Genomic DNA, 18,803 nt, shown 5'->3' with positions numbered 1-18,803 from the left:
ATGTATACGTATGAGCAACGCAAAATGGACTCGGTGGGTTATATTTACATATGAATGTGTATATGTAGTAATAATAGTTAAAGAAGCAGTTAGGAAAGAGAGAGGGGGTGGGGGACGTGGGAGGAGCTGAAGGAAATGATGTGGTGCTCACGTAGGAAATTTCCAAAAATAATAATAAAATAAATTTTATTTGTTTATGTATACGGATCTTTTGTCTGAACACCAGAAGAGGTCATCTGATCCCCTGAGATTACAGTTATAGATGGTTGTGAGCCACCATGTGGGTGCTGGGAATTGAACCCAGGACCTCTGAAAGAGCAGTCAGTGCTCAACCTCTGAGCCATCTCTCCAGCCACCAAAATAAAAATTTTAAGAGGTGGGGCTCCAAGCTTGGCGTTGGTGGCGCACGCCTTTAATCCCAGCACTCGGGAGGCAGAGGCAGGCGGATCTCTGTGAGTTCGAAGCCAGCCTGGTCTACAGAGCAAGTTCCAGGACAGGCTCCAAAGAAATACAGAGAAACCCTGTCTTGAAAAACCAAAACCAAAAACAAAAAAATAAAAACAAAACAAACAAAAAACAGGGGTTTTATCATAAAGCGTATTTATTCTCCAAAGTAGGGGATAACCTCGTTCAACCAGTTAAGACACTTGACAGAAACTGACTGACCCACCCAAACAAGAGGGAACCTTGACAGACTGTGACTTCAGCACTTCCCTGGGTCCCTAGCTTGCTGGCCACACTACAAATTTCACACTTATGGGGTCTCCACAATCATCTAAGCAATTCCTTAAAGTAAACCTCTCAGTAAATAGCCTGGCCATGGAAGCACACGCCTTTAATCCCAGCACTTGGGAGGCGGAGGCTCGTGGATCACTGTGAGTTCAAGGTCAGCCAGTCTACAGAGCTTCACAGAGAAACCCTGACTCGAAAATAAAATAAAATAAGCTGATAGACTTAGATGCCCCACTAGTTCTTCTCTCTCTAGATACTGATACTGAAAACATGTGATTTCTATCAGAACTATCGCTAAGGGCCAGAACATGCATGAAATTCCAAGCCATTAGATGAACAAGATTAAAAACCCATAAAATAGGGCAAACACAGAAAAGTGTCTGTCTACATTTTGCTCAGGTTCTCACCGTGTGTGCACTGTTGTTTGCATACAATCTTAAACGGGTGACTGGTCACATCTCTTAGCAATGCTGTGACTAGTTCTCTCCAATTCACAGCAACTCATCTGGCTTTTTGAGGGACCCGCCACCCAGCTCCCAAATAAATCACACACGGAGGCTTATTCTTAGTTAACTTGGCTTGTTTCTAGCCAGCTTTTAAGTTAAACTATCCCCACTACCTTTGCCTCTGGACTCTTTCCCTTCTCTTTTTCTGTATATCTTTCTTTACTTCTTTTTCCATGGCTGCCTGTGTGTGCAGCTGGGTGGCTGCCTGTGCGGCTGGGTGGCTGTGTGGCTGTGTGGCTGGGTGGCTGGGTGGCTGTGTGGCTGTGTGGCTGTGTGGCTGCCTGTGCGGCTGGGTGGCTGCCTGTGTTTTGCTGGGTGGCTGTGCGGCTGGGTGGCTGTGTGGCTGGGTGGCTGCCTGTGTGGCTGTGTGGCTGCCTGTGTGGCTGTGTGGCTACCTGTGTGGCTGCGTGGCTGCCTGGGTGGCTGCCTGTGTTTTGCTGGGTGGCTGTGTGGCTGTGTGGCTGGCCCCTGAAGTCCTCCTCTCCTTGTTCTTGCTCCTCCTCTCCCTCACTTATCCTCTCTGCCGGCCAGCCACACCTATCCTTGCTCCTGCCTCGCTACTGGCCATTCAGCTCTTTTAGACCATCAGGTGTTTTAGACAGACAAAGAATCACAGTTTCTCAGAGTTAAACAAATGCAGCATAAACAAAAGTCACACACCTTAGAATAACATTCTACAACAGCAGGTATGTAACTCGGATTCAGATCATTAACCACTTTGTTTTTCCTGGTTCTGGGGCTGAGACACCCCCCCTCCACTCCCCCTCGCCGACCTCCCTCCCCAGGGCCTGCTTTGGGCATGTTTTGAACCTCTAATAGGACTCCAGCTTTCTGGGTTCAAATCCAAGTTCAGAAGCAGGTGTTGGGATACACACTTCCACTCACCGTTTGCAAGGCTGAGTTGTAACTTACGCCAAGTTCAAGGCCAGCCTGAATTACCTGGTAAAACATTGTCTCAAAAGGCTAAAAAGGAAAATAAAAGTCTGAGCTCCTCTCACTGGCAGCACAACCCTGGACAAGTTCTCTTTCTGTGCCTCAGTTTCCCCACCTGCAGACTAGGAATAAAAATACTTGCTCCATGCAATTGGCGAGAGGATTGGATGAAAATCCCTGTAACAGTAGACTGCCTAGCATGGTATTTTTCAAAGAGTGCATTTTGACTCATTTGTGAATAAATTCAGTGGCATCAATGACCACAATTCAAAAGTAAAAATGATGACGAGAAGACAGCAATAGACGAGTACAGAAAAAGAACCATCAGATGACAGCACGTAAGTGCTACCTCGTTGATGTTTTGCTTTAGGCAGACGCGTGTGTGCGCACACATGCGATTGCAGCCTCGATGGACCTCTTACGACAGGCCCCAGTAGGCAGCATGTGAGAAGCCACCCTACCACCTACTAAATGAAATACGGTAGCAACAGCATTACCATCTGACTCTAAAAGATGATGAGCTAACTTTCTCAAGTGACATCCATTCGTGCCGTGAAGCAGGGCCACTGGCATCTGCATCCGTCTATACTGCAGAACCGGGCATCTCCCTCCCCTGGCTTGCTGGGTCTCTCACCTCAAAAGAACCTGGGTGGTCATCTAAATGTCTTCTGACTCACAATGCTGGCCCAGGACATACCAAATGCAAGTCGTTTGCTGAGAAAAATCACTAGAGTTTGCAAGGCTGCACGCAAAGGCCTTTTGTAAAAAACTAAAGTCATGCTGGAGAGAAACTCTCCTCCCCACCCCTTTGGGAGATGTGTCATAGAGGGAGGTTACCCGAGGTCATTTAGCTGAACCTTCTAGGCTGGGCAAGAAGAGTTAAGGTGCCAGACTTCGGCTGTGTGACAAGCTTCCTTGTTTTGGGGCTGGATTGTATCATTGTGTTTTTCCCCTAAGTTTCCATGCACACCCACCCCCTGACTGCAGGGTGGAAATCCCGCCTGTTGTGACAGCTTAAGGGAAGGGGATCTGCTACACCAGAAGAGCTGAGATTTCTGAAGATTTCAAAACAATTCCTATTGCACCTAACTACTGTCCTCCAGAAACAAATGAAAATCTCAGCCCCCATTAGTATTTTTTAATTGCACGTTTGAGAACAATGACAAATAACTCAAACCACACACAGCACACACAAAGCAATGCTTTTGTTTAAAATAGCAGTGCGCCTCCCTGTAAAGCAGGGTGAGTAAACTCAAAGTGTCAATTGTAGTTTCCAAAACTGTTACTTAAATTTGGAAAACAAACGTTCCAAAAAAGAGGTGGGGGGAGGGGTTTCTTCCCCATGATGGGAATGCAGTCACTTATGTTTTAATCCCTTAAGAATAAAATCTGATGTGTGCCAGAACACATCTGGAACACATAAGCACATGCAGGAGTACAAACTGAACGTCCGATGTGTGATATTATTCTTCCATTATTTTTACTCCATTGTTCAAAGTGGGACACAAAAGCTGCTTTCCCTGAGTGAAATCCTGCCTACACACCGATAAAGCGAGTCGTCCAACCCTCACTCGCAGCTGGTTGCAGCAGGGCGACCCTTCTCCAGGCTGAGAGGAGGAGTGACAGGCTACGAGGTCCCTGCAGTGCCCGCTCCACTTTCCACCTCACCAACTCAGAAGTTGGTGGAAACATCCAAGGGCTGCATCCCTGGACTCGGCACTGACTACACAGGGTCACTGTTTTCAACAAGGAAGAGGCAAGAAACATGGGTGCCAGCAGAGCCTGGACGGGCTGTCTCTCAGTGTCTCTTCCTCACTGTTGGTGACCGGAGGAGCTGAGTGAGTGGCCACACTCCCAGGGAAAAGCACTCCTGGCTCCAGGCTAAACCGACAAAACGTCCCCCAAGCTACCTACGCTGTCCACAGAACTGCCAAAATCTCAGCTGTGGGCCAAAGAGATGACTCAGCAGTTCAAGAGGGCTCGCTTCTGTTCCAGAGGACCCCGGTGTGCTTCCCAGACCTACCTCAGGCACCTCACAACATCCCGTAACTCCAGTGCCAGGGGATCCAAGGCCCTCTTCTGGCCTCTTCGGGGGCACCCACACACATGTGGCACAGGTACACAGAGACACCAGCACAAGCATGAAAAAAAAATAATTGTTTAAAAAAATCCCAACTGCCTTTTTGTAGACACCAGCAAGCTGACCCTAAATAACTTGCAGCAGGCATGGAGTAACAGGTTGAAAAAAGACTACATTGGAGCAGTCATACTTTCTGAGCTAAAACTTACTATAAAGCCGCAGCCCAAACAACACACAAGGCAGCATTAGCGTAGGAGACACACCCATCAGGGGACAGACATGCTTGCTTTTACGGCCAGTAGGTATAAAAACAGTTCACCAGAGAAAGACTACTCTGTGGGCTTTGTTTTTATTTGGCACAGGGCCCTGGTTAGCCTGGAACTCACTATGCAAAGCAGGCTAGCCTTGGGCTTACAGACATACACCAGTTTCTGCCTCCTCGGTGCTAGGATTAAGTGTGCACCACTAGGCCTGGCAGTTTTTTGAGTTTAAAGACAGTCTTGCAATGCAGCCCAGGCTGACCACAGACTCTGGGGCTTAAGTGATCCTCCTAGCTCAGTCTCTTGATATTCATATGCAAAGAATGAAATTATGGGGTTGGGGGTTGGGGCTGGAGGGGGTTGGGTGTGGTGGTACACACCTTTGGTCCCAGAATTTGGGAGGCAAACAGATCTCTATGAGTTAAAGACCAGCCTGATAAACATGGAGAGTTCTAGGGCAGCCAGGGCTACAGAGATAGTCCTAGTCTCAAGATAGATAGATAGACAGACAGACAGACAGACAGATAGATAGATAGACAGACAGATAGATAGATAGGGAAGAAAGGAAGAAGGGAGAGGAAGGGAAGGAAGGAAGGAAGAAAGGAAGGAAGGAAGACTGAACCCCTACTTCACACCCCACAAATGTTAACCCAACGGGTCAAAACTTAACTCTCAGAGCTGAAATATAAAACTCTTAGATTAAATGTAGGCATAAACCTACTTAGATTAAGCCAAGTTTTCTTAAGTATGATATGATACTAAAAGCTGAAGCAAGATTTAAAAAATATAGTCAGGCGGTAATAGCACACACCTCTGATCCCAGCACTCGGGTGGTAGAGGCAGGCGGATTTCTGAGTTCAAGACCAGCCTGGTCTACTGAGCAAGTTCCAGGACAGCCAGGGCTACAAAAATTAGAACCTTGTTGTTTGAAAGAAAGAGGAAAGAATACAAAAAGGAGGAGGAGAAGGAGAAGAAGAGAAGAAAAGCACTTACCTGATGGGGTTGAACCCGGAATACATAAGAACCCTTATAGCTCAGAGTAAACAGATGCATAGCCCAGTTTTAAAATGAGCAAGAGAGACAGCAAAATGGCCTGTGCATAAAGGTGCTTTCCAAGCAAGCCTGGCAACCTGAGCTTGATCCCTGGGACCCACAGACACATGGGAAGAGAGAACAGGCTCCACGTGCTGCATGCATATGCACACGCAAAATAAATAGCAGAAATAAATCTTTAAGTGGACAACAGACACGCTCCCCGAAGGATGCTACACCAAGTGGCCAGCAAGCACATCGAGGTGCTCTATGCACACCAGGGGCCGTCAGGGGACTTCGAGTCAAAACTACCCGCCAGCCACCGGTGATCACAAAGACGCACCACACATAGTGATCAGGACGAGGAGAACCCTACACTCTCATTCCCTAGTGCGGGGCTGGGAACTGCTGCCATCACTTTGGGAAACACGGGCAGCTGTGTTTCTCAAGTGCAGTTACCATATGACCGAGTAGCTTGTTCTGGGTATGCAGCTAAGCACGGAGCACTTGCCTGGAATACAGGGGAGCCCCTGAATTCAACCCTCAGCACCACCAATAGATAGATAGATAGATAGATAGATAGATAGATAGATAGATAGATAGATAGATAGATAAATAAATAACTCAGCAGCTCTGCATGCACCCAGGAGAAATCAAATATATGCTCACACACATTTATGTGAAGTTTTACCTACAAGTGGACAGAGAAAGCACTAGGTAAATGGAGAAGAATTAGTTGCTGAGTAATGCATACAAATGATGCCAGTTTGACAGTTTTTGGAGATGGCTCAGTAGGCAAAGGCACCTACCATCAAGCCTGACGACACGAGTTCAAGCCCCTAATCCCACAAGGTAGAAGGAGAGAGAACCCATTTCACAAGTTGTTCTTTGCTCTCCGCACTCAAACAATGGCACATGTACGTACACATGTACACACAAACACACACACACACACACACATACACACAAGGATGCCCACAGGTACGCCCATCCACGTGTAAGCATACACACTCATTTTCACTAGACGCAACTTCAGTGGAAGAAGAGGAATTTCATTTTTTTATTTTACAGCTTTCATGTGATAGTCACAGGCTGTTAAGGAACTCAGGACAGCTTCAAATTCAAACGCAATCTGTAGCCAAGGATGGATGACCTTGAACTCCTGATCTCCCCCCCACCCCAGGCACGCAGGGCTATACCTGGCTCTACTCTACAACTTTTAGTTATACGTTGCACAAATACGGTCAGAATGGATTGTGCTGAAGAGTATTATTTGTTTTTTAGCCAAAAGGAAAAAGGGGAGGAGACAGACACGGGGCGGGGCAGTGCGGCATTCTAGAAGCTGACTGGAGTAAAAGAACAGGCATGGAACAGGGACAGCGGCTAGGAGGAGGGAGGCTGCCCCTGAGGTTCTTGCCTCCGCAGCAAGGCTCTCCCTAGGCTATTTTGATGATGACTATGGTTGGGAGGCAGCTAAAGACCATGGAAAGCATGGAGGCTGCCAGGTGTCAGGGATGCATGACCCTCAGAGACTGTGACCGTCCTCTGTCCTCCAAATCTGGCCACCTGTGACAGCCTGCCTTTCCGGGGCATGCTGGGTTTGACTTGGCTGCACGTCTGCCTTTGCCTCAACCTTTGAAAGGTTGGGAGATGTGCACCGACTCCTCCAGCCTCGTGTTCTATGGCTGCCCAGAGGTCCAGGCATCCCCCACATCCCGTGACTCTTCACGGGCTGCCAGCATCACGCCACTGCCAGCTCGGGACCCCAACCAGGGGCAGAGGGCTGTGCACTGAGACCGCCAGGAGACCTTTAGAGCCAACTTCTCCTCTGAGGTCACTGCCTCCCAGTAAACCACCTGGGAAGATCCGTCTGTCTCTGCAAGGCTGCAGAGCTGACGGCCGTGGTCGGGGAAGGTGCTAGCATCCCCACACGAAGTCATAGTGCGCCATTGCCTCCCCAGGACCAGGGAAGAGCCTCTTCCCACACTGCCTCCTTCCCTCCCCCTTCTCAAGGCAACCAGACTGGCCCTGTGCTCAGGAGGTGGCAGCCCGCTGAAGATGTGGCTCAGTTTCCCCGGCATGCAGAGCCATGTGTGCAATCCCCAGCATCATGTGAACTAGGTGAGGTCGCTCGTACCTGTAATGCCAGCATTCAGAAGGCAGAAGCAATAGTGTCAGAACAGACATGCGAGGTTCTATTCGCACACACGTATTCATGGAGTGGTGCACGCCTTTAATTTCAGCACCCAGGAGGCAGAGGCGGGTGCATCTCTGAGTTTTAGGCCAGCCTGGTCTACACACTGAGTTCCAGGACAGCCAGGGCTACACAGAAAAACCCTGTCTAGAAAAAGGAAAAACCGCACCGGGCGGTGGTGGCGCACACCTTTAGTTCCAGCACTTGGGAGACAGAGGCAGTCGGATCTCTGTGAGTTCAAGGCCAGCCTGGGCTACAGAGTGAGTTCCAGGATAGCTAGAGTTACACAAAGAGAAGTCCTGTCTCAAAAAAAAAAAAAAAAAAAAAAAAGACAAAAAAAAAAAAAAAGAAAGAAAGAAAGAAAGGCCATCCTTGGGCACCATAGGCGTTGTCATTGCCTATGTATTCCCAGGCTGACACATCTAGGCTTCTGCTCAAGTGTACCTTCTCAAAGAGACACTCTCTCACCAAATCATGTGCCTGCGTGCCACCATTTGGGGACCCCTCCCTACTGCCATTTCCATGTCACCGTCACTCTCGGGTCATCCCTACGTCTAGTTGCCTGCGCCACGGACTACCGACTCCAGTGGGAAGAACACTGCCCATGCTCTGGACAACGGGGACTCAGCTAGAGTCTCCTCCAAGTCCTCCAGAGCTCTGCTTGACAGAATGAAGTCAGCAAGCTAAACTACCTGGTTCAAGCCCCCGGGGAGACACAAGAGCAACCATGATGGTGTATCCTTGGTATCCTAGAATTTGAGAGGATCAGCTGGGAGGATTACCACAAAGTCAAGGCAAGCCTGGGCTCACGGTGAGTGCCAGGTTACCCCAAGCCACAGAGAGAGGCCCTATCTCAAATAAAGCAAACACAAGAACAACCTTTGGCAAAGGCTTAGTGGTATATGCTTGTAATCCCAGCACTGGAGAGGCTGAACCAGAAGGATGGACAGTTCGAGGTCAGCCTGGCTATGTATCAAGACTCTGTTTCAAAACAAAACAAACAAATAAAATACTACTTCCCAGTCCCCCCCCCCGTGTGTGTATATATCTCCCAAGAAGAAATGTCAATGAATCAGAACCGCACACAGCTACTCCATTTCCCCTCTCTCTGATTATAGACACCGGCAACACAAATCAGAGAATACTTGCAGAAAACCTTTAAAAAATGGATCCAAAGCTAATTTTCAGCAAGTACACAATAAAGATGACAATGAATAAGCTGATTAAAGAGTAATTCAGAAAAGATCAGTGAAAGAACAGGAAATGCAAATATAGAAAACAAAAACCCAAAGCCCCCCCTCCCCACCCCCAATGCAGTATCAGGGGCCAGAGTGATACACAGTTTGGCCTTGAGGACTTCTGAATTATGGCGATAACCTTTGGCTTTTTTTTTCCCCCTGTACCTTTCCCACCACCCATCTTGGTTTCTGGAAACAGGCTGGCCTTGAACCCCTGACCCTCCTGAGCACCTCCTCACTTGCCGGGCCCCCCCATTCCCCTCCATCCACGCTCACACAGGGCTCAGTGGCATCCTGAGTTCTGGTTAGGGCACAGGGACCTCAGGGTCAGCAAGAAGTGTAAACAACCACCTTGGATAGATATGGATGGAAGGACAATCAGGAAGTAAAACAGGCAGGAAGGATAAGAGCAGCCCAAGCCTGGAGGTCACAGCTTGTCCTCATCAGAGGGCCACAGGACTCTGACCCTTTGTCCCCACTTTCTTTCAAGGGAACCACCTAGGCCAGAAGGCTTTAAGCTCCCTGCCATTAGAGGATTTTAGCGCTACTGCTTTTAAAGGCTCTCAACCTGGGAACCAGTGGCTCACGAATGGAATTCCAGCATTTGGGGGGCTTAGACACCCCAAACTCAGACTTTCATTAGTTGCACCCTATCCTACAGGCCCCATAAATGCTTAAGATCCCTAACCCAGGGCCTGCCATTGTCTTTGCCCAGTCAGTCACTTGGTCAGAATTTCTCGAGTTTGGGCTGACATGAATCTCCCATGTGTAAGTGTGTTCTGACCAGATACACACAGCAGCTCACCGGTACCATCTGCACTCCCTAAAAATGTGGGTCTGTCCTAGAGAGGGGTGAGGACCTGTCGTTACCCATGAGTGGTTCAGAATCCACGCCTGTGGCACACAGGCCTCTTGGGGTGTCAATTTCAAGAGGATCCCAGGACCCTTGGTTCAGCACTCTTGTGTGAAGAAAGAAACTAAACAGGTGCAGCCCAGGAAGACACCAACGATGCAAGAGGATATTCATTCCAACTTAGATGAAAGGATGACAGAGATCAAGACACAGCAGACCCCTGGACCCTTAAATAGACTGGGCGCTCAGAGAGAGGTTGTCAGCTGGTTAGGGCCCCAACGCTAGGTGGAATTCAAGAGAAGTCTCATCCGTTCTGACCCCCAAAGGCAAACACCCATTGTTTCCAGAGCATCCAAGACCCTCTGCTCAGCGATATCCTTTGACAAAGGTCATGCCTAACGCCACATTCTCAGATACACCTTGCACAAACTGGTTAGCGATAGGAGGCATTCTTGCAAAGCCAAGTTTTCTAATCTGATCCAGGGCCCTGTGGGGCTGGACACATAAGGTCAGATCCCAAGCGGCAGAAGAAGGGACACTGTCCTGCGTGTCACCTTACTGGGAAGCAGAAGATGTGAGACCGCTATGACGCGGACATCGTCGGCCATAACAAGACCACCGCCCACAGGGACAGCATTCACCTGCAGCCAATCAGTACGATGGGCCCGTAACCTTATGGAGCGTTTAAAGCTCCTGCTCGTACATAATCGTGGCACAGCCAACACAGAAAAGGCACTCTTCCACGCTCCAGGGAACAAGGTGCTCGTACACCTGTGTAATCAGGAAACGCTTCCAGTCTGCACCGGTGCGTTCCGGGCAACTGCTCACATCCTTGCCAGAGTCTGGAAGCAAGCCTGGTCCAGGCTAGAAACCAAGCCAGCCAAGTTCTCCAGGAACAAGTCGCTCTGTTCCCGCAACCTTCCAGCCAGGATGAGATCGCTGCTATAGCCCAAGGGCAGCCCTCCACCACGCAAAGCCCTCGGGAACCGCATCCACGAACCACCCTCAGAAAATACTCACCGGTCTCCGACTACCAGGCATGCTTGATCACCTTCAGCCCTGGGCGGGCGCCTTCCATTTCAGGACGGTCCACTGCTCGGTTTTAAAAGATGCGGTCTCCGGTTTCAGGATCTCAGCTGGCGGTGGCGGCGCCCTGGCCCTTGCCAAGCGGCCAGAGACACTGACCTGGAGAAACTCGGCAAAAGGGTGTGCCCCAGACAGGTGGCGCCTCTTTCCCCGGAAGTAGCTCCGGGAACTTTCTCCCAGGGGCTACCAGGGGACCGAAGTTAGGGTCCCCGGCAGGAGCAGAGGCTGGCAGAGGCAGGTGGTGGCGCTGTCCACTCGGCGCGCCCTAGGGTGGCCGTGGGACCCTACTACGGCGGGGGCGACGGGTGAAGGGAGGGTCGCGCCGCGCGATGTGCGTCTCGCTGCTTGGGCCCTGCCTGGCTAGAGCTCAGGGCCGCGGCGGGGACTGCGGGGACGGCTCCCCGGGGCGGGGCGGGGCCGGAGCCGAGGAGGCCGGGCGGGCCACGTGGGCGGGAGGCGGGCCTGGGACCCCCCTGGGGCAGGCCTGGCAGCCGGCTGAGAACCGACCTAGCCTCGGAAGACTTGCAGCTGAGGCTGGGTGCCCTCGCGTCTCACGCCTGGCTGCAGGATCCCTGGAGGGCAAGGAGGAGGACCTTTACGACGACGCCCTCTGCCATCCAAAGAGGACTGAAGAGTTCACTAGCGCACAGAAGAGCAGCCGGCGAGCTTGGACCCAAGCCTGTGTGTGCACGGAGCCTCCACCCGCGCCGCCGGGATTAATCTTGGTCATGCTAGGCTTTGTCCAATTTACCTTTCTCTCTGTCTGGAGTTGGAAAATGGAGATGGCATGGGCACAGCAGGTTCTCGGTAATCGAGGGTTTGTAAAGTAAGCGCTGGGCACAGTTAGGGGGTTGCTCCAAACCAACAGCGGCCTGGACTACCCATGAAGAAATAAACCTAAGAATCTAAATAAAGCAACTTTCGGAAATTAATTCATTCTCAGAACTTCATAAAATCAGGACTAGTGAATGCTGTAGAGGAAACGGTAGTTTCTGGGCTGTCATGGAACTGTAAGCTCCGGGCTGAAAATTAACAAAAAAACCTCACTGGTTGCTTCTACATGACACCTGGCCCAGAACCGTTTTAGGCGTCTGATGGAATTTGGCATTCTCAGCAGTCCAATACATGTATACCTGCATGGCTCCCACTTGTCAGATGTAGATACTGACCTAGATGGAGCCGCCCTCGTTCATGGAGATGGGCCGCCAGGGGCTGGAGATGGGCCGCCAGGGGCTGCTGGCTAAGGCACAGGAACAGGCTCTGAGAGTTCCTAATGACCCCTGCCTGAGCACTAACTGCCTCCCCCCACAGGAAAGGATGAAGATGACAGATCTTCCAGTAGGAGCCACCATCCCTGTTGGCATCCCTGGCTAGAAAGAAGTGCTCAGAATTCCTCTCCCAGGCGGATGGACATCCCTCAAAGCCCCCTTTGCTGCTGGCTGCAAGCTCTCATTGGCCCACAGCTCACCTTTGGGGCCAGAAATAGGGCATCTTGAACAGACCCCCCTTTCCTTCCACTCTGGTTTCAAGAAGGCTCCTTCACCAGAGCTTCCCCCCCCCCCCCCCCCCACCTCGTGACGTTCAGGAAACACACACCCTGGACTAGTACTACATTGCCCAGGGCACAGTCCATGTCCAAACCCTAGCCCTCAACCTTTCCCCCAAGAAACTTTGTTATCCCACCCTCTCCGTGTGGTGGAAAATCCCTACCGATGCCACCTGTGTTAATTAAGTTCAAACGGTGTTACGTAGGGGCCGGAGGGATGGGTCACCTGTTCTTACAACTGGGCTTTGGTTCCCTCACTCACATCCTGTCGATTATAACCACCTGTAATGGGGAACTGATGCCCTCTTCTGGCCTCCCTGGCTACTTGCATGCAAGTGGTGCACATACAACACAGACAGGCGTGCACACACACACACACACACACATAAAACTTTTTAAAAATTAAAAATACTAAGCCAGGCATTGGTGACCCACACCTTTAATCCCAGCACTTGGGAGGCAGAGGCAGGTGGATCTCTGTGAGTTCGAGGCCAGCCTGGTCTACAGAACTAGTTCTGGGGCAGCCTCCAAAGCCATGCAGAGAAACCCTGTCTCGAAGAAAAACAAAAAATTAAAAATAGTAACTTGCGCCGGGCGTTGGTGGCTCATGCCTTTAATCCCAGCACTCGGGAGGCAGAGACAGGAGGATCTCTGTGAGTTCAAGGCCAGCCTGGTCTACAGAGTGAGTCCAGGACAGTCTCCAAAGCTACACAGAGAAACCCTGTCTCAAAAAACCAAAAAAATACTAACTTTCTCACTGAGAGCTCAGCAGCCCTTCCAGCTCACATTTCCACACGTGACGGTCTCCCCACACAGCCCTGTCAAAGTTCTCTTTCCGCTGGAGTGGATTTAACAGTTAAAGAGGAGCTGGGAGCTAGACTCAGCTACAGGACCCATCTCAAAAATAATTTTTTTCATTCGAATGTTTGCTACACACCACGCACTGTGCCAGGCTCTGGAGAACTGTGGTGGTACCTGTCACCCAGGCGTATTTATCTCTGATGATCGAGACAGACCCTTGGCAGGCGGCGGGCCGGGGAGAGGACATGGCAGAAGACTCTAGAAGAGGGAGTGCCCGTCCAGGCGGAGGACGGTCTCCTGCAGGAAGGAGGCCTGGACTGCGCCGTGACATGAAGGCCACAGAGGTGACAGGTGTTGAGACAAGGCAGAGGGGGGCTTGGTGGCCAAGCTGAGGTGTCAGATCTCGCCCACAGAGAGGCTCAGATGTCAACATGTGGCTTGGAGGCATTAAGCTGACTGTCGAGTGAGGAACGGATGGTGGGCTTCCTATACAGCATGAGGGGAAATGTACATTTTATTATAACTAAGGACAGAGTCCTTGATTTCCTGTTTCCTACGTCAGGATACCCAGAAAGTGAATCACATATGCTGGCAGCAGACATAAGAATAACAACACACAGGGCTGGGGAGATGGCTCAGTGGTTAAGAGCACTGACTGTTCTTCCAGAGGTCCTGAGTTCAATTCCCAGCAACCACTTGGTGACTCACAACCACCTTGAATGAGATCTGGCGCCCTCTGCTGGCATGCAAGCAGAAGGCTGTATACACAATAAATAAATAAAATATTTGGAAAAAAAAGAACAACAACAACAACAAAAAGAATAACAACACACAGGATTACCCCACAAGAGTTTACAGCACTGGGACTGAGCTCAGAGCCTTGGACGCTCATCCACTGAGCTGTAGCTCCAGTTCATTCTTCTGTTTTGAGACAAGGTCTCATTAGGTCACCTAGGCAGTTCTTGAACTCATAATTTTCCTGCTTCAGGCTCCTGAGTGTAGGGATTACAGGTCTGTGCCAACAGGCCTGGCTCCCTCAAGAGTTTAAAATACAGCTTTCCCTCGTGTCTTGCTAGGCCCTGAGGACGGTGGATTGGGGGAGGGGGACTTGGTTCCAATGGGAACAGGGAATAAACAGAAAATGTGTTGGACTATCTAGGCTTCAGAGGCAGAGGATCTCGGCATGGTGGCACTCTCCTTTAATCCCAGCACTCAGGAGGCAGGGACAGGAGGATCTCTCTGAGTTTGAGGCCAGCCTGAGAGTGAGTTCCAAAAAGGACTTACAAAATGAGCCCTGCCGCCATCCTACCCCCTAGATGCGAGCACTGTTAGCACATGTGTCTTTCAGTTCCCACACTTGTCAGGCTTTTTCTTTCACATGAGTTCTTTTTTTTTTAAAGATTTATTTATTGTGTATACAGTATTTTATCTGCATGTACACCTGCCGGCCAGCAGAGGGCACCTGATCTCATTACAGATGGTTGTGAGCCACCATGTGGTTGCTGGGAATTGAACTCAGGAGCGCTGGAAGAGCAGCCAGTGCTCTTAACCTCTGAGCCATCTCTCCAGCGCCGACATGAATTCTTTTGTTGCTGTTTTGTACCTGGGGTGGAACCCAAGGCCCATAAGTAGCAGGCAAATGCCGTTCTACTGACCTACATCTCCAGCCCACGTAGGCTACTCTCCTGCAACAGGACTCCTTGGGCTGTTGTGTGAATGTACCATTTCACACTCAGTCCCAATGTGGCTTTGTCCCCATTCTGAGTGTCATGATAGTGTTTGGTGAGGAGAACCTTTGCAGAATAAATGCTGACCACTATTTCTAGTTACCTCACACATATAAAGCCCTAAAAATGAGACCCACACACATGATGGCTCACACCTGTATAATTCCAGCACTTGGGGAACAGGGGTTCAAGACCTCCTGAGGTACATTATGAGTTTGAAACCAATCTAAACTACAAGAGATCCTGCCTCAAACACACACACACACACACACACACACACACACACACACACACACACACACAGTCCTAGTAATGGAATTCCTGCAAGAGACAATCTCAGGTATGCCTATAGCCATACCCTACACAGACACTCCCTATGCTTGTTTTCAGTGTTTGAAAACCATGGTGTAGCCTGATGATGTAACAACACAGTATGATGTCATCCCCACCTGGGGAATGGCATTACCTGCAAGAGGAGTAAAGCCTTGGTCTTATTGTTCAAGTCAAAGCAATACTCTGGATGTAGCCACTGGAAGACTTCCATGCATTAGGTTCTTTCTGCTCACCTGGGTTAAAGGAAGCACAAGGAGCTCAGTTGAGCATCTAGTGGGTTTGCCAAAGCTGTGCACAGGAAGCACCTGGGGTTGACTCTTATCCTAGAGGCTGCACACCATGTAAATTTCAGAGCCGGTTGGGAGGTCAAGGAGTACTCAAGAGTGGCATGGAGCTTGGCAAAGTAGTAGGCATCCAACACCTGGGTGATTCGGCTGGAGCCCACGTGATCCTGTTTTCCAATCTGCACACAGAACCCCACCGCCAGAAAGAAACCGTGAAGACAGTACCAGCCGTTTAGGAGGAAATATGTGGTGGGGCATCCACATGGTTCTGGATACCTGGACTCCTGGGAGCCTGCTGGAGCCTTTCTTTGTTGGCAAATTAGTAACTGCTCACATGAGAAAACATTGCTGAGCACCCCCTCCAAGAGTTTTATCCTTGGACGGACCTGCCGCGTCCGCTGCGCAGCCTGTGTCCGAGAATGTGTGGAGGGTGTCGGGGATTGACAACAGAGACTCGTTCAACGGTGTAAAGAAAACTTTAAGCAGGCCCCAAAAAGGCTCAAGAAAACTTCCCAAGAGAGCCTCCCTCCAGAAAAGCTTCTGCTCTCTCCTCTCCCCTGGCTGGTTCTGCTCTGACACCAAAAACTGATCTGGGCGTGGCAGAAGAGGCAGTTAGTCTTTGGACAAGGTCGAGGTCAGGGCGGTTCCTGTGGGCAAGCCCTTTCCAGGAACTTATTGCCCTGGGCATTGTATTGTTTTTAGTAAACATGTTTTTAGTAAACATTGTCTTACAGCTGCCTACTCTCAGGCCGATGGGGAAGTGGGTCTCTGCTCAAAGTCTGGTGTCCCCACATGGACCCATCAGACACATTTTTACCCTCCACTGACACTGAGAGCCAAGGAGATGAGAGGACTTGTCCCAGAAGGCCTGGGGTCACAAGCTGGTTAAAGCAGAATACCAGCCCAGCCCTCGTGGAAGGACTTTCCAGAGGCACGAGGGTCCACCCATGTCATGCTCACACATTTCCAGCTGCCCTTCTACCCTGAGATATCCGAGAGGTACCAGGTCTGGTCTGGCTATAGGCCAGGCCCTGCCTGAGGAAGGCTCTTGAGGGAAACCTCACTTCACTGCACCTGGCCTGCCCCCTGGTGACCGACCACATGTCCACAGACACTGTGTGCCAGGTTATACATCCAGAATCACCTGGTACATTCAAATCTCAACACAGCCTTGCTTGGTTTAGGAAACTAAAGCCCAAACAGGGCAAGCCACCTGCCTAGAGTCGAAAAGACATCAGCAAATGGAGCCCTGAGCTCAGCATGGCGGCAGACCAAAGCCTGAACCACAGCACCCCCAATGCTAATAAAAGCTCGTCACTAGCTTGTAGTCTCACCCAGTGTAGAGACCTCAAAGTGCCTTAGCTTCAGGAGCTAAAACCAGACAGACAGAACCTGCCCTAACATGCAAGGCCAGGCGTGTCACCTTCTCCAACCCAAGTTCCTCTTGACCTGGCCTGTTTATCTTGATGCCAACCTCTATCCACTTCCTGGAGTGTGCAGTGACAGAACTGACCTACCTGAGGTGATGGGCAATGAAGAAATGAGACAGACAGACAGACGCACGTCTGCCCGCGTGCTGGGGTCACATGGGCTGTGCACACTGGAAACTCAATGTGTTTATTTTATTCGGATGAATCGAGGCAGGTTTATTGAATTCAGTTGAACAAGGAGCCGGTTTACCAAGCCACTCTGAATAAAGAGGGAGTTTTGGTTAATCTCTGTAGGGCACCATCTCAGGCTGTAAACGATCCAGGAGGAGGAAGCTTCCATTCACTTTCTGTGCAGTCAAGATCCACACACACACCAGCGCAGGGAGTGATTTTACATATCCGTAAGTGCTGAACACACCCAAAGGGATTTCTCTTTTAATAAATATAGGACATCCTTATTTTGTTTTTTTTAAAGATTTATTTATTTATTACATATAGTGTTCTGCCAGGAGAGGGCACCAGATTGAATTGTAGATGGTTGTAAGCCACCATGTGGTTGCTGGGAATTGAACTCAGGACCTCTGGAAGAGCAGTCAGTGCTCTTAACCTCTGAGCCATCTCTCCAGCCCCCGACATCCTTATTTTGTGTAGTTTAATATTTCTGCACTACACCAGCGGAACGCTTTGCCGTTCCCAGGGGTCTGAAGTATTGTTTGGGTCCTTGGCATGGCCTCCCTGGTTTCAGCCACATGTCCACTAGGCTTCCTCTGAGCTCCACCCCCTCTACCCCCCCCCCCGCCTTTGCTGGTGTCTAGGGTGAGTGTGGCCGTGTGCACACAGGGACCTCCCGGCAGGAAGTCCAGGCAAAAAGACAACCAGGAGAACAAGACTCACTCTTGATACTTAAGAACAGTCTCTTTTGATTACCACCCAAGGTCCTTCCTGCCGTTCTATGAAGATGCTGTCAACTGTCAAGCAGATGTGACGGTGTCTCAGTCCCCGGGCTGCCAGTCCCTTGTTTGTGACCTTAGCAAAGCTACCTATCCCTGCATCTGGGCACGAATACCGGGGGAGGCTGCTGATGGCTCCTTCTCGGGTCAGGTGGAACCCTCCAGGCTGTCATCATTTCCTCCTCAGCCTGACAATGTCGAGTCTACCTCTACCTGGCAGCCCAGGCCTGAGCAGTAAGGTGGGTGACAGTTGTGTTGGGTTTCAAACCAGGGACAAAGGGCTGAGGCTGAGGTGTCTGTCACCATATCAAAGGGGATCCCAGTACCTGTCACACTCTGCCCCCTGCTCTGAACTCTCCAGCAGCCCAGGGGCTGGGCGGCCCTTACCCCAGTTGATCCTCCCTGTATAACCTCTGCCATTTGGGCGACTGGTCCTGTGTGTCTGTTGGTGTCCTGGCTCCTCTTGGCTCTCTCTCTGCCCTCTTCTCTTGTGGCCCTGCTCAGTCTGCCAGGCATGCGCACTCCAGACTCCCGATGCCTCTTCCTGCCTGCCCTCTCCTTGTATCTAGAATAAAAGCCCCAGCCCTTAGGGGCTGTCCTGTCCTTTGACATTTTTCACTGAGAGCTTGAGCTTCTGTCCCCTTGTCTGTAAAATGGGGACGGTGAGGTGACTCACCACAAACAGTCACAGTACGCTAAATGAGGCCATACCCAAGAGGGTTTTCCAACCATGGGGACAGGAAGAATGGTGTCTACGCCAAGGCAAGGGGGCGTGTCCTCTCCCATGGCCCACGGTGATTGCTTCAAAGCTGCTCTTT

General features: G+C 50.4%; 1 protein-coding gene across 1 annotated transcript in view; it reads right to left on the bottom strand.

Moving 5' to 3' along the window:
• Window positions 1-11,288, bottom strand: part of Arhgef3 (Rho guanine nucleotide exchange factor 3) — a 273,494-nt gene extending 262,206 nt beyond the window's left edge. The window contains exon 1 of the mRNA XM_013118846.3: window positions 10,849-11,288. The gene's annotated coding sequence lies outside the window, so the exon portion shown is untranslated. The remainder of the gene's footprint in view (window positions 1-10,848) is intronic.
• Between the last annotated feature and the right edge of the window lie 7,515 nt (window positions 11,289-18,803).

The sequence above is a fragment of the Mesocricetus auratus genome, unplaced genomic scaffold (genome assembly GCF_017639785.1).
Source record: "Mesocricetus auratus isolate SY011 unplaced genomic scaffold, BCM_Maur_2.0 Super-Scaffold_100006, whole genome shotgun sequence".
In the NCBI taxonomy this organism is placed as follows: domain Eukaryota; kingdom Metazoa; phylum Chordata; class Mammalia; order Rodentia; family Cricetidae; genus Mesocricetus; species Mesocricetus auratus.
Note: the sequence above shows the minus strand (reverse complement) of the source record. Positions and strands in the feature narration are given on the sequence as shown.